Source organism: Pan troglodytes, chromosome 11 (assembly GCF_028858775.2).
Source record: "Pan troglodytes isolate AG18354 chromosome 11, NHGRI_mPanTro3-v2.0_pri, whole genome shotgun sequence".
NCBI classification, from domain to species: Eukaryota; Metazoa; Chordata; class Mammalia; order Primates; family Hominidae; genus Pan; species Pan troglodytes.
Genome location: NC_072409.2, coordinates 69,376,019 through 69,397,923, shown reverse-complemented (window position 1 = coordinate 69,397,923; position 21,905 = coordinate 69,376,019).

Genomic DNA, 21,905 nt, shown 5'->3' with positions numbered 1-21,905 from the left:
GTTCTCTTCTGAGGTCATCTCTTTGACTAATACATTGTGAAATGTAGCCAACATCACCCAACACACACTGCTAATATTTATATTTCCAATGTATTTCCCTGGGACCATATGTTCATTAGTTACCTGATCTGCTTTCCATGTTATCAAAGATTTTACCAAATAACTTTCATTGAAAAGTAATGGAATATCATCCCTCTAAATTCTGATAATAGGCTTGCTGTCTGCATCCAGTTTTTTAAGGCAATGCCATATATTTACGTTTTTTGTCATGGCAGCAACTTACTGTGAGTTACCAATTAACCACCTTAAATACTCAGTGGCTTAAAGTAGTATGGTTTATTTCTCACTCACATTTTATGTCCATTGCAGGTCAGCCAGGGCCTCTGCTCTATGTGGTCTTTACTCCTGACGATAGAGGAGTCACTATCTGAATTATTGTAAGTTGCTGTGGTGAAGTAAAAGTGCAGCTTTTCATTTCTGTTTCACAACAGAAATTAGATTCTCCATCTGAAAGTGAATGGGGTTCCTATCTTTTGCAACCCCTTGGCCAATATCAGTCACACAGTCCCACCTACAGGAGGGTCAGGCAACACAATCCTACCATTAGCCGAACAGCACTACTGAGGACAAATCTTGTCTCCACACTATTGCTAGAATGACCCAAGTAAATCATGTCAGATTGTGCCATTCAGAGCACCTCCAGTTGCTTCCCATACCACTCAGCAAAAGAGCCAAAGTTCAAACAATGGCCCTTCACAGCCCTCCATCATCTGGCCTCCTGCTACCTTTTGGCTGCATCTCCCATCCTTTCCCCTCCTCTCTGCTCCAGCTGCACCCAGTCTTTTTAAAATACAACGTTCTTAAAAATTACTTTTATCTATTTTATTCACTGGAAGATCTTAAGAGCCTAGTACTACTAGTTGCTCAATGAATACTTCCTGGAGGGAGAAATGAATAAATCAATGAACACAATACTGGTTCCAGGGCAGCAAAGCACTGACTGGGACACAACATACCAGGAAGAGCCTCAGATTTTTTGGAGGAAAAGAAGAAAAGGAAAAAGAGAAAGATGAAAAGGAATTTAGCAAAAACAAAAAGGAAGTTTTTCTTTTTCCTAATTTTCCCTATAACTTATTCAGGTTTGTGAGAGGATCAATATTTAAGAGGACACAATATAATGAAGACAATATTTGGACCTAAATTTATTCTTTCTTCTCTTCATTTTCCTCCCATGACTCTTGATCTCCCACTGATTTGAAAATCTGTCATGCTTGCATTATTGGCACTGAAAAATACGTGGTTAAGGAAAATAGAGATTTCCCTAAATTGTAAACTAAGGGAAGAGTCTGTAAACTCACAGAAAAGAAAGTGAAATATGAACTTTCTTGAAGTATGAATATGAACTATTTCGTATTTCAAAATATGAACAGGATATACTTTTACCTTGGAGATCTGTGATAATACCTCCCACATGTAGGATGGAGAGATCTAGAAGAAAGAGTCATCAATCTCCTTGACATAACAGGTGGTCTTTTCTCAGTTCAACAAAATAGAAAACTAAGGCATAGAGCAGTGTAATGAATTGTCTAGAGTCACAGAAATTATGAGCAGCAGAAGTTAAGTCTCTATTACAATTGCTGAGCCCTGAATTATTTGTTTCTTTTCTGCCCTATAGTGCCCACAATAAGGTCTTATTCTAAATCCAACTGGAGGCAAGATTCGGTAATTTTTGGTTAGCACAGCAAACCTGAGTCAGACAGCAGAATTTGAATTTGAGAAATTAACATCACATTCTGAAATAATAGATTAAAATATTTAACATAAATCTTTGCAAAAATTTACATAAGACAGAAGTTTGATAGACGTTTGTGAATAAATAGTTTTATATCCTCCTTTTCCTAAGAGAGTAAAAATGGCTATAATTTTGTGTATTGCTCATCTTCCTTTTACCTCCTGGAACTTAGGCTAAGTTTTCTGCTGAGCCAAAAACTGGCCCTAAGTATACACACCCACATAAAGACTTAGAGGCTGCCTGGCCCAGTATTTTCTGGACATTTTTAACCTGCAAACCCCATTCACATAACCTTTCAAAACATGAATTTTAAGTTATTTCAATGTTTTTGTATCCAAAAAGATGCAAATTTAGGTTAGAAATTTCACTTTGTAGATCAGTAAAAGTTGTTTTACTTAATATATAAATCAATAGTGTTAACAATATATCATAGAGGCCCAAGAACATCAGAATACACATTCTTGAATACACATTCTTCTCAGATACACATAGAGCATTTACAAAGACTGGCCATAGTTAGGCCATAAGACGAGCCCTAATATACATAAAATAATTAAAATCATACTAAGTAAGACCACAATAAAATTAAAAATGAAATAACACAAGGATTTTAGAAAGTCACAATTATTTAGAAATTAAATGATGCATTCCTAATAACCAGTGGGTCAGGAAGAAATCACAAGGGTAATTAGAAAATACCTTGAGATGAAAGAAAATAAAAGCACAACATACCAAAACTTGTAGCTATAGATAAATCAGTACTCAGATGTCACATATGCAGTGGCAGAAGTTCTGAGCTAATGATGAACTAAGTCATGAGCACACCTAACTGCAACTAACTATTCCCAGAACATGGACATGAACAGCATCAGACTGCCCTATTTAAAAGGAGCCTATCATCAACTGTGATTTGAACCACTTCTTACCTTTATCACCTAAGCATTTGCAAGCAGTTGATTTTGACCAACCAAGTCGTTATGCAGATAAAGAATCTGAGGTCTAGAAAGGATGACATTTGTTCACTGTCACACAGATGAGTAGTGACAGAGTCAGTAGGCAAAGCCAGGCTTTTGGTGACTTTTACATCCAACCATGCTACACCAGTCACTTTTCACACATACATGGCTGCCAACTCATGAGTTTGGTGCTGTTATTAATAAAGCAAGATGGCATATATTATGTTAGTTTCCATACCACACCATAAACAAACCATACCATGAAGGCACTCAAATTACATATAAATCATGTTTATCTTTCTGAGGTTAGTAAGTCACAATTTGTTTTCTTCTTGTATGATGAAATCATCTTCTTGATTTTAGAAATCGCTTTCCTTTGGTCCAGCCTCTTGGGGTAAATATTTGCATGATTGTATGCAGTGGTACAGATAAAATATCTCCTGAAATTTGTCCAGCTGCTCTTTTTTGACGTTATCTCTGGAGCTGATTATCTGGTATCATGACTACATAAGGACTGCAGGATAAAAATATGTTTCCCCTTTTATTAGCAAATAGAACAATAGTGACTTTGGCAGAAAATCCATATAGTTTGTTGCTCTCTTCTATGGACTACAGATCATGATGCCTGCGATCCTGGGATTTATCTTTCAAGGAAGGTTCAAAGGATTTATAGTAAGCTTGGATCTTATTCAAATCAGGATCAAATTCTTTTTGTCACATGCATATGGAAAACAGTAAATTGTTTGGAACTTTTTGGAGTTTGGTATGTTCTAACAGGAAGACTATGTCCCCTGTTCTCCTCCCTTCTTATAGGGCAGGCACGACAACACACACACGTCAGTGGGGAAGCAGCAGAGTATTTGGGTGTGTGGCAGCCTTAGTGTTGCTGATAAGACTGGCTACTCAGCATATAGAAAGCTTGGGGCCCAGAGAAAGTTGCACTCATCCTGCTAGGAATAAAAATCTTTCTTTCCTATTGAAGTCAAACTCAAGAGCAACTCCTCCACTGGGAAAGTGGGAATGGCTACATTTGAACATACCATCTAGTATGTGCTCACAGAATCACTATAATCCTGTATGCTGAAACATGGGGACTTTTAAAGGCTTCAGTAGTAATACCACTCATACTCACCTAGGTTTTGAGTAAAATGAGAAACAGAACAAAAAGTGGACCCGACTATGACATTATTTCTGCTAAAGACTATGTGGGAAGATATAACTCAGGATGAGGCCATATGTGCTTCCTAATATTAAACTCTAGAATCAAATAGACTTTCCTACCCTGTCAGCAGCAATTCTGGACCTAGGAAGACTCTAGAGGGAAGACCCACAGCACCAAGGGGCTGAGAATGTATGACTCCTAGGACCAGATCTGATCATGAGAGGGAAAGGGGAGCTGGGTCAAGCATGTTCCACTTTTTCTTCTCATTATTACCAATTTGAGAAATGATCATACCTTCCTTGGGGCACAGTGAGTGAAGGAGGTGAAGGCAGCTCAGGAGTGTTATACAAGTGGAGCTCATTCCCATGGAAGGTGACATCAGGAGTGAAAAACAAGCGGCCCATGCCAGGAGTATCTGATTTATTATTAATCTTTATTAAAGTATCCTACACCACAAGAGCATATTTGCTAGAAAAATTTCATGTTTAAATCTGTGTGTAAGTTTACATCCAGTCAAGTCTGGGTTCTACGCTGATGATAACACATTCCTTGACAGGCTGTTCACTCAGCCATGGCACACTTGCACACAGGCTCTGATCATCCTTCCATAGGAAGTCATAGTCAGGAGCTTGTCTCCCAGTGATAACATCTTGGTTCCTTATCACCATGACCTTGGTACTTGAAGCCATCTCCCTTTAAAGAGCTAATCGAAATAGGAAGTCAGTTACATTGTGTCATCTTCGCCATGCTAGATCGAAGATAGGGGCTAATGGCACAGCCAGAGCTAAGGTAATTAGGAAATGTCTATATAATGCTAATATCTTTGTTCCAGCCAATGGACGGAGATGACATAAAGCATAGGCCCTTTTTGCAGATATATAAAGATGTAGTGTACAGGCATTTAGAAATAGGTGATTCAGTTCAACAATGTCAACAATTATAACAATAGATTTTTCACTTTTAAGAACTACTATTCCTCTAAAATTATTGTTCTTGAATCTGCTCCCTCTTTTGTCATGTCAATTCTGGCTTCCTCATCATTTGGTAATTGTCTTTAAGACTAATACATGTTTTTAGGTGTTTCCTCAGGATGTCAAACAGCATGCCTAATTTTTCTGAAACACAAATAATTCTTTTCCACTTTCATACTCCTTGGAGATCAGTAAAATAGTTCCACAACTGTCCCTCAAAATAATTTTTGCATAATAGTGTTGGTGTTTTCTTGATGTAATTAGCAAAATACCAAGTCTGAATTGGTAATTAAAAAACACTTTTAAAATTAAAAAAAAGTCAGGGTTAGAAGAGGTTATTATCTCTTTTTCTAGTATGGGGTGATCATAGAAGGATAAGATTAATATTGGTATCAACAGTACAGTTTTTTTTTCTTTCCACTTATCTGAATTACTTGGGTAAGTATTGCAAAGATGATTCATCAGGAACCAAGAAAAATGTCACATTCAAGATCACTCAATGAATAATACTTTTGGGACTTAAATTTTTATCAACTAAAAAAAGATCTCACAATATAAAAATTTCACTACCACCAAGAGAGCCAGATCGCATTCAGCAACTTTTAAAATGTGCACAACTTAACTTGTATAGAGTCATGGATTACTAAAAATGGAAGATTTTATTGTGCTACTTTGTCCATCCTGTGTCTCATATTCAGAAGACTTTCAATAACATCCCTGGTAAGTTTTAAACAATGGAGAGATCACAGTCTGAAGCCCTCAATCTATTATGTTAGAAAAGGCAAATAGACAATTTATCTTACTAGTATCTGATACATTCTATTATCTACTATCATAATGTGTCTTCTGAAACAAAACCAACTCAACCCTTTCATTACATGATTGGTGTCTTGTCTTCCTTAAACCTTTTCTTCTCCAAGGCAAATGTTCTGCTTCTTTAACTGCTCATGAGACTCATATGGTAGCCATAATCAGCCTGAGAATGCTTTTTTTTTTTAATTTCAACTAATAACTATTTAACTAAATAAAATGACCCTTGGGAAAAACTTTTTCCAAAAATTTAGTTTCTCAGAAGCCAACTCCAGTTTATCTCATCATTTTGTCTTATTTTTCCAAAGTGTATGTAAAGTAGACACTCATTTTTCTGGCACTCCCTAGAATCTTTACCATAATTTGGGGAATAACCATTTTGATTTTTCCAATTGTCCCTTGGCGATGTAACACAATCACACTGTAACTCAATACTGTTCAGATAAGGTCTGGTCAAATAGATTGAGAAGTTCACATCAGAGTCAAACCAGGTCAATGAAATGAAAACCTGAGAATTGTCCTGGCATTCTCTTTAAGCTGGCAGATCAGAAGCCTGGAGCTGGCCCTCTTTGGGACAGCCTGCTTGAGAATGAAACCATTACCATCGAGAAATAGAGAAGAGACTGAGTGAAACAATGTTCCAATGATCAGTATTTGAAGTTCTGGCTGAAGTTAGTCTTGCTCTGTTAGCCTCTCAGTTACAAAAACACATCTGTCTTCTTTCCTGTTTAAACCAGATTAAGTAGCATTTTGGTCAATGTCTTCCAAAAGCTTCCTAATTAATATACTAGGTATGCTGATATATATGTTAAGATATATACATATATGTGTATAATATATACAGAGAGTTTATTGAGAGAGATCCTTTTTGAAGCAATGTAGATATAACATTTGACTTCTGGTACATAGAACAGGATTTATCTTCTTCATCTGTAACATTGTGTTATTACTATATTATCATTGGTTCAAACATGTCTTCTTTTCATGTTTTATTGTATCAGATATTCCCCCTTCAAAGTCAGCCTTTTTGCATGCTTCTGCTCCCAATCCACCTCTCACAAATTTTACTTTTTATGTATATGTATGTCAACATACAATACCTAGCAACACTTTTAATATATTTTATTTATTTGCGTAAATAGCATTAAGCTATATGACCCTTCAGCTTATTGTTAATAGCATTTTGATCTATTCATATTATTACATGTACAACTAGTTCATTTATTTTGGGTCCAGTGTAGTAGGCCCTCATATGAAAATTTTACACTTTGTTTTCCCATTTATGGATTTCTAGTTTGTTTTCAAGTCTTTGCTACTTCAAACAATGCTATTATTAACATTCTCATATGTGTTTCTTTCAGTATCTGGGCAAGACATTTTCTGAAGTGCACACTTAAAGGTACAGTTGCTGGGTGTTACAATATGCACATATTCAATTTCCCTCAATCCTGCCAAATTGTTCTCCAAAATAGCTGCACCATTTTCCCTTCTACAGATGTGCATAAAGGTTTCTTTTTCTCCATATCCTCCTGACCCCTTGGTTTATCTTATCCGGATATTCTTTCTCTCCCCTTGGTCACATATTAGTCCTTGAAATCATTTGCATAACTTGGGTTTTGTTTTCTGATTTGTTGGTCATGACTATGACTATAATTATAATTTGTCTCCTCAGAAAGCAATTTTCCCCAACCAGTCTCAGGCCATGACTGACAGCCTGCATTATTTCTTAATTCTATTTGAAATTTATTACTATCTTTTCAAGGAAGAGAAGAACAACTGTATAAATTGTGCAATTTCCTGTGACAGCATTTCCTAAAATCCTATGAAAAAAAGATCTTCATGCTTCTCAAACTCTTCCTAACGGCATTTTCTCTAAATGATCTTTTATGATTTATCATTTTTTATTGGATGATTCCCTCACACCTCATTTCCTTCATTGTACATAGTGTTATTTGACCAAGTGTAACATAAATTCCCCTTGCAAAAGAAAAATAGAAGAATCAGAAAAAATTAATTTTATTTTTCCAGCAATCACTTTGCAACTTCCTATGTTGCAAACACAGATAAGAATCCCAATATTCCCAGCCTGTCTGAGGGTCTGGGCCATGTTCCTCTTTTATCCTGGAAGTGAAACAAAGGAAACAGCCCATCTTGTAAAACACTCATTCAAATTCCACTCTCTATGTGATGGGCTTCCTACAACTGCTACATAAAGTGTCAATTGAAACCAGCCTTGTCATAGAGACTTTTACAAAATATGAACAGTGCTAAATACCTTAAAGTGAATCGATTTCTACTGAAAGTGTTTTAACCTCCTTTTAGGTCAAGAAATAGCAATTTTCTGAGCTTCACTGTAACCTGAGAATTAATCCTAAGAGGCAGGTGTGCACTGCATACATCATTTGTTCCATGAAATTTATTGAAGACTCCTTTGTATAAGACTGTCCTAGTAACCCTTTTCCCTCCCTTCAGGCGGAGGTGTGGTTCTGGAGCAATGGAGTGGTGACACTTTGAGGGTATTCTTTCCACTAGAGATTGTTTATTTGTTACTTTCTTTTCTTTTTTCTTTTCTTTCTTTTTTTTTTAGACGGTGTCTCGTTCTGTCACCCAGGCTGGAGTGCAATGGCACAATCTTGGCTCACTGCAACCTCTGCATCCTGGGTTCAAGCGATTCTCCTGCCTCAGCCTCCTGAGTAGCTGGGACTACAGGCACCCGCCACCATGCCCAGCTAATTTTTGTATTTTTAGTAGAGACAGGGTTTCATCATGTTGGTCAGACTGGTCTTGAACTCCTGACCTCGTGATCCGCCCGCCTTGGCCTCCCAAAGTGCTGGGATTACAGGCGTGAGACAACACGCCCGGCCAATTTGTTACTTTCTTTAAAAACAAAATTAGATTTGACTCCAGGGCAACATAAGATGTGAGCCTCTTTTAAATTTGTAAAGATGGAATGGGCATTGGGTAAATTTTACAGATGAATGAACTGAGGCTCTGAGAGGTTAAATACTTTAGCAAGGATTCACAGCTGGGGTTATGACATACTAGACCCGAGCACAGGGCATAATCATGAACTGGAGGAGAAAGTACTTGGCAAAGAATAAAGTGACACACACAGTGGATAATGGTGATTGCTTCTGTATGGCCTATTCTCTGTAGGACTGACATCTCAGAGTGGGGGCTCGTATGTATGGGACAGTAACAATGATGATAATTATTGGCTCTAACAGTGACTGCTCATTACGTGCCGGACACTATTACTACTCCAGATACTTTATTAACTTATTGAATCCTTCCAACAGCTCTATGAATAACTGTTAATATCTCCGTTGTAATGCTAAAGAAATTCAGAGAACTTAAGCCAGCAACTCGGAATTACACAGTAAGAAGCCAAGCTGAGTGCATAATCACAGCTGAGCACCAGCACCTGTATGCTTCAAAACTGCATGCCTTGCTTCTGCAACCTAAACAGTACTACATATAAACTCTACATACGTGTTTTCTTGGATGGAAATATACCTATCCAAATATAGGCAGTATAAAATCATTGTTTCCTACAACCTAGCCAGTCTAGAAGTTGTGCTCTCTTACTCAGAGTCGAGAGACTCTTATATCTAGATCTCTTTTTTTTTTTTTATTATACTTTAAGTTTTAGGGTACATGTGCACATTGTGCAGGTTAGTTACATATGTATACATATGCCATGCTGGTGTGCTGCACCCACTAACTCATCATCTAGCATTAGCTCTCTTAAGCACCCATGGTTCAGTTTTTCTTTTCTTTACCTGTGTAAGACATGGAAGGGCAACACATATTTTTCTCTTATTTCACTCTTCATTAAATAATATTGTACAACCACTTCAGAAGCTAGACAGGACTCATTCTGTAGCAAAATTATCTTGGCTTCTTTCTTCCCCGGGCCCTGAAACACTGTTACTAATAAAAGCCTGTCTTTCTAGTACTGAGATGCCCAGCAGAGAGTGTGAATCAGCCCAGGAAATAAGTATTGGTCCGATGAAATCAGTCAGTCCCTTGACCCTCCTCAATTCTCAGATGACTTTTCTTCTCTCTGGCACATTAAATCATTTTTTCCCCTCTAAATGGTGATGCATTTACTGATCACTAATATAATTCTTCATTCCTGGGTCAAGGGAGACTTTATGCTGACATATAGGTTGGAAGAAGGAATGGAAACAATTACTTATTTAGAAGAATGACTCAAATGCTCACTCATGTTTTCATTTTTTTCTACAGCTCTAGCGAAAGGTCCAAAATGATGTCCTAAGAAGACTATAGGGGAAAACAGACACCAGTTATCTCTGCTGTTTGCTGTCAGTTGTGTCTGTCTTCTTCCATTTATTCATTAAAGAATAACTTATCTCTGGTCTGTAAGGAGGAATTCAGCAGAATGAGGAATATGTGTTGTACCAGGGAAAAACAAAATGGGAAAAGCAATGAACCAAGGACAATAAGATGCTTCTATACTCCAAAGCAACTGGGGAGAGAAAGCATTGCAAATTTAAATAAATAATGGCTATCTTCATTTGGTAGATGACAGTGGGGTATTATAATTTTTAAAGAACAAAAGACAAAGTCTTGCTATCGATGCAGACTTCCTTCCTAAGACCCAGAAGTATGGCTCATTCCAGTCATGAAACAAGATATTGAAAGTCTCTGGAATGATTCTGCTACTGCATGTGTAAATCTAGCCCTAATGCAACTTCTAAGCACTTAAAGTGAATAATAGGTACTATAAGTACCAGGTTTGCATAAAGCTAGGCACCAACATGAAGATACATGCTTGGTAATGGCAGTATTTGATGGAACAAAGCAGGTTCCCCCTCCTGAGTTCCTGAAGGAAAACAACACAGTGTTTAAGGTTACACGCCCAGATTCCATAAGGCCTAGGATCAACTCATGGTCCCACCTTGCATTTGTGATCCCCATCATCCTAACCCTAAAGTATCTGATCCATAGATATTTAGATATTTATCTCCAAATTACCAATCCTCAGTATTACTTAATAATTATATGTATTGCTACCATTTATTACATGTTTATTTAATAAATTCTAGGTATTTTAAGAACTTTTCACACATTGGTAACTTTAGTCCTCCCAGAAACCCTGTGAGATAGCTACTGTTATTTTCATACCAGTTTTCAAATGAGTAACTGAGGAACAATATGGCTAAATAACTGCACATAGCATTTCCTCAGAAATTCTGAGGAAGGCCCAGATATTCTAACACAGTCTTCACTTCCCTCAAACGAGTTCTTCTACTATGCCACAGAGAAAGTAGTTACTTGCTTTCAAGAGCTATTAAATGATCATCCTTTTAAATAGCTTTTATTCCAGATTTAAATTGGCTTTGTAATATTCATTCTATTTAACAACAATGTTATGTGTTGTGGATTTATTTTGCCAACAAACGTATGAGATGAACAGCATTGCCAAGTCCATCTCCTTCAAAATTCTCTTTGTAATAATCTAGGAGGGCTTCCAGAGGAAGGAAAGTTGCTTTTACTCTAGGAGTACTTATTTAATTCAGCTAGACTTTTGTTGGTGTTAACACAATTGCACTGGATGGCTTGTGCATTCATTTTAGTTGCTATTCCTACTTATTGCCCCAAAGCTGGAAACGGGGAGAAGCTAGCATGAGTACTTCCTAGTTTTTGCACATTTGTAACATTATCCCCAGCCTGTCTGAGGGTCTGGGGTATGTTCCCCTTTTGTCCTGGAAGTGAAACAAAGGAAACAGCCCAATAGTTAGGTTAGAGAAGAAAGTTTGATAAGGTCCATAGACTACTTTTAAGGTCAAGGCACTTAGGGAAGGTAGAAAGTCAAGATATCACAGATAAGGTGAATAATCTGAGGAACCAAGGACACCACGGGGCTCTGTGTTACAAAAGGGAAACAAAAACCTACTAGTGATCCTGGAATTTAGTTCTTGTCAGCCCAGAACCTCCTACTCCACATGCCCAATCCAGAACTGCTAGAGCATGCGGGAAGTCTTATTGTTCACAGAAGATTGAAAGCAAGGATTACTAGAAGTTTCAATGGGGGGGTTATATTAGAAAATGATTTAGCAAGAAATTCAGAATATACCTAAACAAGTCCAATCTGTTTCTTTATCAACTTTGATGTTGGCTTTCATCACCCAAGCAATAAAGGAAGCATTCTTTGTTTTCTGTTAGCATTTGTTTTTCTGCAAGCCAAGAGAGGAAAAGAAAGCAGACACAGAGCCCTGAAACAACATTTGAACTTTCAATCATCCTCTTCCAGATTTCTAGCATGGACCCTGGTTGTCTAGGGCCCATTAGCAGACCCTTCTTCATCAGGGCCAAGCTGGAGGTGAGAAGTAGAGAGTTGGAGATTGCTTTCAGCTCTGAGAATAAGATTCTTCAGATAGGAACTCATTATTCCCTACTTTTCACAGAAGACCACAGCTCATCTTCTCACCATGCCTTACAATATCTCCAGGCCTTTCTCCTCATCTTCTTATACCTACATATCCTTCAAGACCCAACTCAACTCAGGCCTCTTCTCTGCCATAGAGGCAGACAGTTCAGATTTTGGCTCTATCAGTTCCTAGGTGTAAAACTGGACAAGTTACTCAACGTCTCTGACCATTGTAAGTTGTGGATCCATAATGCTCACCTTGTAATGCTGCTGTGAGGATTAAATGAGAAAAACGTTTATTGGTGCTTGGCATATTGGAGGTATCCACTAAATACTTTCTTTAGCTTAATATATGTGACTCTCCAAGTCTTCAAGTCAAGTACTCATCTCATCTGTTGTTAAAGATAAAAACTGCAGATCAGCAAGGATTTTAGATCTCTAAATTACTTAAGAGAGGTCAGATTTCCCATTAGACGAAACTACAGTATGTTTATTTTTATTAGTATTATCATCATTATTATTAAAGCAGCATTAAAAGCTACTATTTAATGAGCACTTTTATTATTCCACTCAATCTTTTCAACAGCTTTGCTCTAGGTGTTTTTGTTATTTGTTGGAATTACTCCAAAGCCTAGCAGCTTAAAATAGCAACTAACTGGGCCGGGTGCAGTGGCTCACACCTGTAATCCCAGAACTTTGGGAGGCCGAGGCAGGTGGATCACAAGTTCAGGAGATCAAGACCATCCTGGCTAACACGGTGAAACCCTGTCTCTACTAAAAAAAAAAAATACAAAAAATTAGCCAGGCATGGTGGCAGGCACCTGTAGTCCCAGCTACTCGGGAGGCTGAGGCAGGAGAATGGCGTGAACCCAGGAGGCGGAGCTTGCAGCGAGCCGACATCGTGCCACTGCACTCCAGCCTGGGAGACAGAGCGAGACTCCATCTCAAAAAAATAAAATAAAATAAAATAGCAACTAACTGAGTATACCTCATGGATTTGTGGGTAAGAAATTTGAACAGGGCTCAGCAGGGAAGTTCTTCTGCTCCACGTGTATCAGCTGAAGTCACGTGGGACATTCAGCTGCTGGGTAGGCTTATTTGGAGGATTAAAGATGTCTTCATTACTGTGTCTGGTGTGGTGCCAGGGATGGCCGGAAGAATGTGCCCTGCTAAGGAAGTCAGTTGAAATGCTGACATAGCCTCTCCAGCTTTGTAGTTTTAGCATAGTCAGCCTTCTTAAGTGGCCACTTAGAACTCTTGAGCAGGAAACTTAAAAGACCAGTACAATATGGGATGGTACGTTGAGGGACTTTATGAAGTTCTTGTTTCTTTTCTTGTGGTTATTTTGGGAAAAGAATCAAAGCTGTTCTAATTTACAGACGTTATCTGCCAGTGCAATTTGGATGGCATCAATTCCCTCTTCCAACAGTCCAACTCTCTTTGTTCTTTCTCTCTTAGTCTCATCACAAGGTTACCATTTGGTGAAAGTTAGAGCAATCTGCATCCTAGTCAGGAATTAAAAGCTTCCAGTTCCTTAAGGCCTGTATCCAGACATTGCATTTGGCAAATGCAATCCATGATTCATAATAGCATGGTGACTTACCCAAGATCATACATCTAGTGGTAGAATAATCTTTCAGAAAGGTCTGGCACCATGCATACTCTCAAGTCTTAGCCAGTCATTTGCATTAGACAGTCTCTCTCTCTCTCTCTCTCTGTCACACACACACACACACACACACGCACGCACACACCAGCAGAGCTGGAAATGAATGCTTATTCAAGCAGTTCTGTTACCTCTGTGGAGAAGTGCCATGGGAATTATAATGGCAATCAGCTTCCCTGCTGCAATTGAAAAGTTGGTTAATGTATTGGCACTAATACAGCACCTCTTCCCATCACAGCAGAATTGGCTGTTACTGTTATAGCTGGATTATGGCCACTTCTCCCTCCTTTGCAAAATTTAAGTCTGTGATGTTCTCGTCAAGGGAAATGATGATAGAGGTACAGCAGGCTGGTGATTACATTTGCTCAGCAACAATCCGTAAATAACCTACACATTCCATTTCCTGGCTTTGATTTGGTCCCTCACTTATACAAAGGGCAGACTTCTGGGTATTGCAAGGGAAAACAGGCTGGGGCATGGGCAGGGGTCCACATGGCAGGGGCAGGGGAGGAAAAGCATAATGTGAGAGTCAGGTTGGTCTCGCTTCAAATGAGAAGTTATAGGCTGGGTGTGATGGCTCATGCCTGTAATCCCAGCACTTTGGGAGGCCAAGGCGGGTGAATCACTTGAGGTCAGGAGTTCGAGACCAGCCTGGCCAACATGGCGTAACCCCGTCTCTACTAAAAATACAAAAATTAGCTGGGCATGGTGGCAGGTACCTGTAATCCCAGATACTCTGGAGGCTGAGGCATGAGAATCGATTGAACCTGGGAGGTAGAGGTTGCAGTGAGCCAAGATCGCCTCATTGCACCCCAGCCTGGGTGACAAGAGTAAAACTCCATCTCAAAAAAAAAAAGGAATTTATAAGCAGACTGGCATCTTAAGCAACCTCAGGAAAATAACTGAAACTGGTCAGCCTCTCTTGCCCTTTTCAACTGTCTGCTCTAAATCTCTTTCCTCCTTTGCTCATGTTCTGCCTGTGGCAGGTGGGCTAGTACCACTCACTTCTATTTAGCTGGAGTCTGACAGTGGAATCCAGCCTCTGCTCTCCCTCATTGCAGGTGATTTCACTGAAGGGAGCAGAAGAAATGGGAGGCCATTATGCCTGGGTGATAAGATTCCATGAATCTTATTATAAGGATCTTCCTCAATTTTTGTTCTTTCATTGTGCAGAGGCCCCAAACTCTTAAAACTTACATACAGAAAATGCATTTGTCTACAGCCATACCACCCTGAACACGCCTGATCTAATCTGATCTCAGAAAATGCATTTGCACTCTTGCTCTAAATGCCACCAAATGATAACCTGATGATAAAATAAGAGAGAAAGAACCAAGAGAGCTGGCCTGTGGACAGAGGGAATGGATGCAATACAAATTGCACTGGTGGGGAATTTCTATAAATTAGCACAGGTTTGATTCTTTTTATGAATTACAACCACGAGGAAAGAAACAAGGACATCATGAAGTCTCTCCATTCACAATCTCACACTGTATTGGTCTTTTAAGCTAAGCTGTCCTTTTTGCCTCTATATTGTTTCAAGGAAAGTAAACAGAGGGAAAAGCACCTTCTTTTTTAAAAAGTAGCTATATGAGGCATACTGTTTTTGTTCCACGCCATAGAATTCAACTGTTTTAAGAGCACACTTTAACCATTTTTAATACATTTGCAGAGTTGGGCAACTATCACCACAATCTAATTTTAGAACATTTCCATCACCTAAAAAGACATGCTGTATGCACTTGCAGTCACTCCACATTCACATCTCCAGCTTCAGGCAACCAGCAATCTACTTTCTGACTCTCTAGTTTCACCTTTTCTGGACATTTGATATAAATGGGATTACATGGCTTAATAAATAAATTTATTAAATATAAACAGGATAAATGTAATCTCTTATGTTTAGTTTCTCAATTAAATCTTTTTCAGGTTCAACAATATCATATAATGTACTAATATTTCAATCCCTTTTATTGCCAACTATATTCCATTGTATGGATATACCACATTTTGTTTATCATTCACTAGCTGATGGACATATGTGTCATTTCCACCTTTTAGATATTCTGAACAACATTGCTATGAACATGCATGTTCTAGTCTTCATGTAGATAAACATCTTAATTTCTCTTGGTCAAACATCTAGGAATAGAATTGCTAGATGATATAAAATATCTACAAATATATAAATATAGTTCACATTTTAAGAAACTGCCTAACAATTTGCCAAAGCAGCCGAGCCATTTCACAATTCCAGCAGCAATATATGAGAGTTCAAATTTCTCCATATCTTTACCAAGAATTGTTATTGTCTTTTTAAATTATAGCCATTCTATCGTCTGTGAAGTGGCATCTCATTGTGAAGTGAACATTCTTAGGATTCTTGTGTGTTACTTCTAAGATTGCTGCTGTTAATGAAGAAGATGAAATTCTTTCATATTGCAGTAAAAAATCTGTCTCTTTTCTAGGCACTTAGAGACTCAAGGTAGAATTTTACAAATTATGTCTGGGGATTAATTCAAGTTATCTTGGTAAATAGATCCAATCATCTCAAAGATGTGCATATTAATAGACTGAAATTTTATTTTTAGCGTTGTTGGAACATGTTGAATTTATAATTTTTGTTCATTACTGAAAGCATAGCTCCTATATATGGGAGATGTTTTAGTAAAAATGTTTATCTCCTACCACTTCCTACTAAACATGCCCAGGAACCCTTGTGTTATTTGCTTACATCTTATAAAACACTGATTGTAGCCAGGTATTGTGGCTCATGCCTATAATACCAACACTTTGGGAGGCTGACGGGGAGGAATGCTTTCGGCCAGGAGTTTGAAAGCAGCCTGGACAACATAGTGAGATCCCATCTCCACGCAGACAAAAAATTAACTGAGCATGGTGGCTCACACCTGTAGTCCCAGTTACTCAGGAGGCTGAGGTGGAAGGATTGCTTGAACCCAGGAGCTCGAGGTTATAGTGAGGTCCAGCAATTTATATATGTGAAAAACAAGGTTAAAAATAAAATACTGATATAGCTTAATTCCATTTAAACACAGAAGTGTAAGGTATGAAATGCAGTTAATGAAAGAGAACAACCTTCCCAAGCAAAAACAAACACGCACACACATGCACACACACCACCAGTGCCACCACGACTACCACCCCATCATGTAATTGTTTAGCGAAGAATTATATTCAAACTTGAAAATCGACTCATAAGATTGGTTCTCTGCTTTTTAAAGCAAATGGCACTTATTTTGTTAGATACCAGGATTTCTCAACCTCTGCATTGTTGACATTTTGGCTGGATAATTCTTTGTTGTGAGGGGCTGCCTGTACATTATAGGATGTTTACCAGCATCCCTGGTCTCCATCTACTAGACACCAGAAATAACCACCCCCAATCCCACATTGTGACAACCAAAAAAAAAAAAAAAAGTCTTCAGACGTTGCCAAATGTCCCCCAGGGGTAAAATCACCCCTGTTCAGAACAACTGATGTAAACTGAAGGTATATGAACTAGATGGGAGAAATTTAATAAACACTGAAGTACTTATATAAAAATCACATTGCAACCGTTCTGTGATAGCTTACACACTTAGCTACAATTATTATTCATCGCATAAGGTATCTTTGCCCTTGAACAAAACAGAGATTTTCTGCCAGCCCCATCCCTATTTCTTGGAAGTAATGCTGTTTCTTTGACCCTTGTTCTCTCTTGCAGTTCAAATGCAGCTTTGTTTACCAAAGTCACATTTGGAAAGTCATCCATCTGTAACAAGCAGTCAGGACTTTTGTTAATGTTTGCTATTTCAAAAGGTTTAGCTTGTCAAATCTTAAAAACTTCTCTGATATCAAAACCCCCCATCATTGTATGTTAGTTTCATTCATTCCAACATAGTTTCTACTAACAAGGCAACACTTATTTCAAGCATTTTTGATAAAACACATCATGAGAAACTGAGGCAAAGACATTTCAAGAGCTTCTCGAAAGAAACAAGAATTGGAAGAAGCAAATATTTTCCGAAACATCATAAAGATTCGTGACTGTTTATCCTCCAAGAAACTCTTTTCTTTCTATGCATAATTGATTGATGTCCACTTACAAGAAGAAACTCAATGGAATTATTTAAAATACTAAATATAAGTGCTAAAGTATTGCATAGTTTCACATTCACATAGCCAACTACTCACTAGATAAACTCAAAAATCTTACAGTGTCTAAAACTCAATCTAGCTAAAGCTGAATTAATAATATGTCTCCTCGCCGCAAACAAAAATTATCTGTCTCAGCGAATGCATCACTTATTTCTTCTTACACTATCTGAAAACCTCAAAATTATATAGACCCAGTGAGTTTCTCATATTCATTTTTTTCATCTCACTGCCATGACCCTTGTGCAGGCCTCATATTCCATTTCTGTAATATTAAAAGAAATTAATAGTGTCCTTTTATGGGCTTAATTGTGTTTCCCCCAAATTCCTACTTTGAAGCCCCAAACCCCTAGTACTTGGAATGTGACTGTATTTGGAATACGGCCTGTAAAGAGGTAATTAAGTTAAAATAAGGTCTTTGAGGTTGGCCCTAATTCAATATGACTGATGTCCTAACAAGGAGATATTAGGACATACAAAGGGACATGTGAGGTCACAGCAAGAAGGGGGGCATGTGTAAGCCAAGGTGAGAGGCCTCAGGAGAAACCAAACCTGCCAACACCTTAGCCTCAAACTTACAGTCACAACTGTGAGAAATAAATTTCAGTGTAAGCCACCCAGACTCTGGAATTTTGCTATGGCAGCCCCAGCAAACTAACACATGTTGCAACTATTCTCTTTGGTGCTAGTTTGCCTCCCTCTAGTTTTCCCTCCACAGCACAAAAATAGTGAGGTGTTTGGTTTTGTTTTTTTTTTTTTTCCTGTCTAAACTTCATACCTGGCAGCTCCACATCCAAGCTTAAAACCCTCCAAAGACTCCCAAGTTCTTAGAACAGTGATGTCAAGTTTCATCAGATATGCAAACATCACTTGGTAGTGGTGCCAAGATACCCATGCTCAGAGGATTCAGAGAACACCATTGGACTTGGCAAGAAGAATGCCATAATGATTGACATGCAGGCTGTGCATGTGGATGAAGAATGTGATTGCATGCTTGCTTCCATTGCAATCTCCAGCTAGGGGCTAAAATATCTCCTTAGCTTGGCACACCAACACCTCCACCATCTGACCTTCTGAACCTCTACCACTCTTCTCATGCTTCCAGCTCTTGTACGCCACACTCTCACCCTAGTCACAGGTCTCTAGAATGTTATGTGATTCTGTGGTTCCATAGTTCAGTGTCTGTTTCATTTCCTGATGGGAATATCTCTTCTGCATTACTCACCTTTTGTATATCTACTTCTATTTCTAACCCCAATTATGCAATTTTTTAAATAAAAAATATTTAATCACTTCCAGCATGGAAAACTACTCTCACATTTTTGCCTTATTGTACTTCATCTACCCCAGCCCCAGAAACATTTTATTGTACTTTGTGTTTACATGGCTACCTTTACCACTAGACAGTGGCCTCCTTAAGATCAGGGATTGGGCCAGGCACAGGGGCTCTCGCCTGTAATCCCAGCACTTTGGGAGACCGAGGTGGGCAGGTCACGAGGTCAAGAGATCAAGACCATCCTGGCCAACATGGTGAAACCCCGTCTCTACTAAAAATACAAAAATTAGCTGGGCATGGTGGCAAGCGCCTGTAGTCCCAGCTACTTAGGAGGCTGAGGCAGGGGAATCACTTGAAACCAAGAGGGAGAGGTTGCAGTGAGCTGAGATTGCTCACTGCACTCCAGCCTGGCAACAGAGCAAGATTCCATCTCAAAAAACAAAAAACAAAAAACAAACAAACAAAAAAGATCAGGGATCATGTTTTATTCATCTCTATATTCTCATGTGCTCACATAATGTGTATAGAATACATAAGATGAATGAAAGAATAACTGGATAAATGAACATGTAGCTTTGGGCTAAGTGAGTGAAAGTATTTCTGGTAAATATCTGGTAAATATCTCCAAAAAATTCTTGTGATACCCATTCAGAAGGGTCTTCACACTTATGAAGTGCAAGAAAAGCTCTATAGATAAGTGGGTTTAATCCATAGCTAGAATACAGAAAATTCAAAATTAGGACTGCCATCCTTTGGGCAAGATATACTCAAACGTAGTTGCATTCTTTGATCATCATGAGATGGAAATTTTAGAACTTCAAGAAAAAAGCGACCAATCAAAATGGTTTTTGTTAGTCCTGCATGACACCTTTCTGCTGAAAGAGAATTCCTTCTAACATCCAAACAAAGTAGGAAATGTAGGCTGACTTTCCTCACTTGACTCTCTATGTGAACAACGAAGGGGCTAGTTTTAGACTAACTTCCTGGCATAACAAGGAGGCTGCTTCAAAAAGGAGAAGATATTCTTAGCCATTGTATTACCTCCTCTGGGGCATGAACTGCCACATCCAGCCACGATATTATTACCTCATTTGGGGATCTGGCAAAAAAAAAAAAACAACAACAAAAAATAAAAACAATTTTTTTTTGCAAAATGAGAATTTTCATGGAAGTTTCACTAACATGACATTTTCTTTTCTCTTATTATATTATGTATAATTTATCTTCTTGGAAAGAGGCCCAAATATCTTAGCAAAGTTGCTTAATACTCAGTTTGTTATTTTTATATTCTTAAGAAAAATGAAGAGAGATTGTAACATGGTGATGTTAAAAACCTTCCCTGGGCAAACAAATCCTCTGATTTCTTCAAGTTTCACCTCCTAAATACACACACTGAAAGCAGCTACATAAGGTAATAGAGATAATGCTTTGCTATAAAGCTATGTGTTTCCATTGCCTTCACTCCTATCTTTCTCCTTCCCATTCAAGCAGTGATGTTAGCTTCATGTAAGTATTGTCCTCTGAGGGAGGGCAGACACCACACCAAGGACCAAAATCCAAGTTCAGTTCTTAAATATATTTCTTAAAACCATAGCAGATAAAGTGTGAAGAGTATACACGTCGTCTGGGTAATAGCTGGACTTTACTGAGAGAAAAGGAGGACTTATGGTTTCTCAGAGTTTCCAAAGATGGTATTAAATATCAATAACCAAGCTTAGAATACTGAGCAGACAGTGCACACTAGAAACCATACAGAAGAGTGCACAGTGAATGGAGAAATTATCTCCCCCACCCCAAAAGGTAATAAGTGCTCAACCGGTAGACTTCAAAAGAAAACTTCAGTGGGGAGGCTGAAATAAAGCAACTCGTGCTTGTATTATGAGCCACAGATCAGTTCCTTACCCAAACTCTTCTTAGACCCATAAATCAAAGATGGCGAAATGAGAGAGAAATCCAGTGTGGGTATGAGACATCCCAGAACAGTGGAGTTACTGCTGATTTCCCCAAAGCTTATCTCAGGCAGATTTCATATCTGCAAGCAAATCCCTGAGATTGTGCATAGTGCTGGAGGCAACTGAATGTACAGGGAGCAACTTGGTAATGACTGAAGCAAGTGTTCCAGCAGATGCTCTTGAAGGGAAAGAAACTCCAGAAAGTCCTTCATACCCCAGAGATGCACAGGACAGTAGCTGAGAATCCTGACCCTCCAGATAAGGGGCTCCGAGGACCACCAACTAGGAAAGTCCTGGGTTTGAACAACAAAATGCAAAGCATATGGGCCTCACAGCCAGAGCCACAGCGGAGTTCAGGCAGATCAAGCCATCCTGCCCTGGAAGCTACTGGGGTCAGAGGCAACCCAAGAAGCAACCAGACCCTACCCTTTCATTCAATGCCCTGTGAGGTAACTGATCATGTCTTGGGACAAAGAAAAATGCTGAAATGGAGGGGCAAGTTTTTAAATTAACTGAACATTTACACAAAAGAGACAGGGGTTTAAAACTAAACAGATAGTGGAAACAGTTTTTCAACAACAGTGTACATGTTGAGAGCAAATATAGACTAGTAGAGAAAATTGCCTTTTTGCACATCTGGGTTGATATTATAAAATTTAAGCAACTATAATATAAAATTCTATACACATAGGCAGTGAGAAAAAACTTGTATAGTCTGAAACAATTTTCATGCTATATGTCATAATAGAAGGTCTTCTAGAATCCATG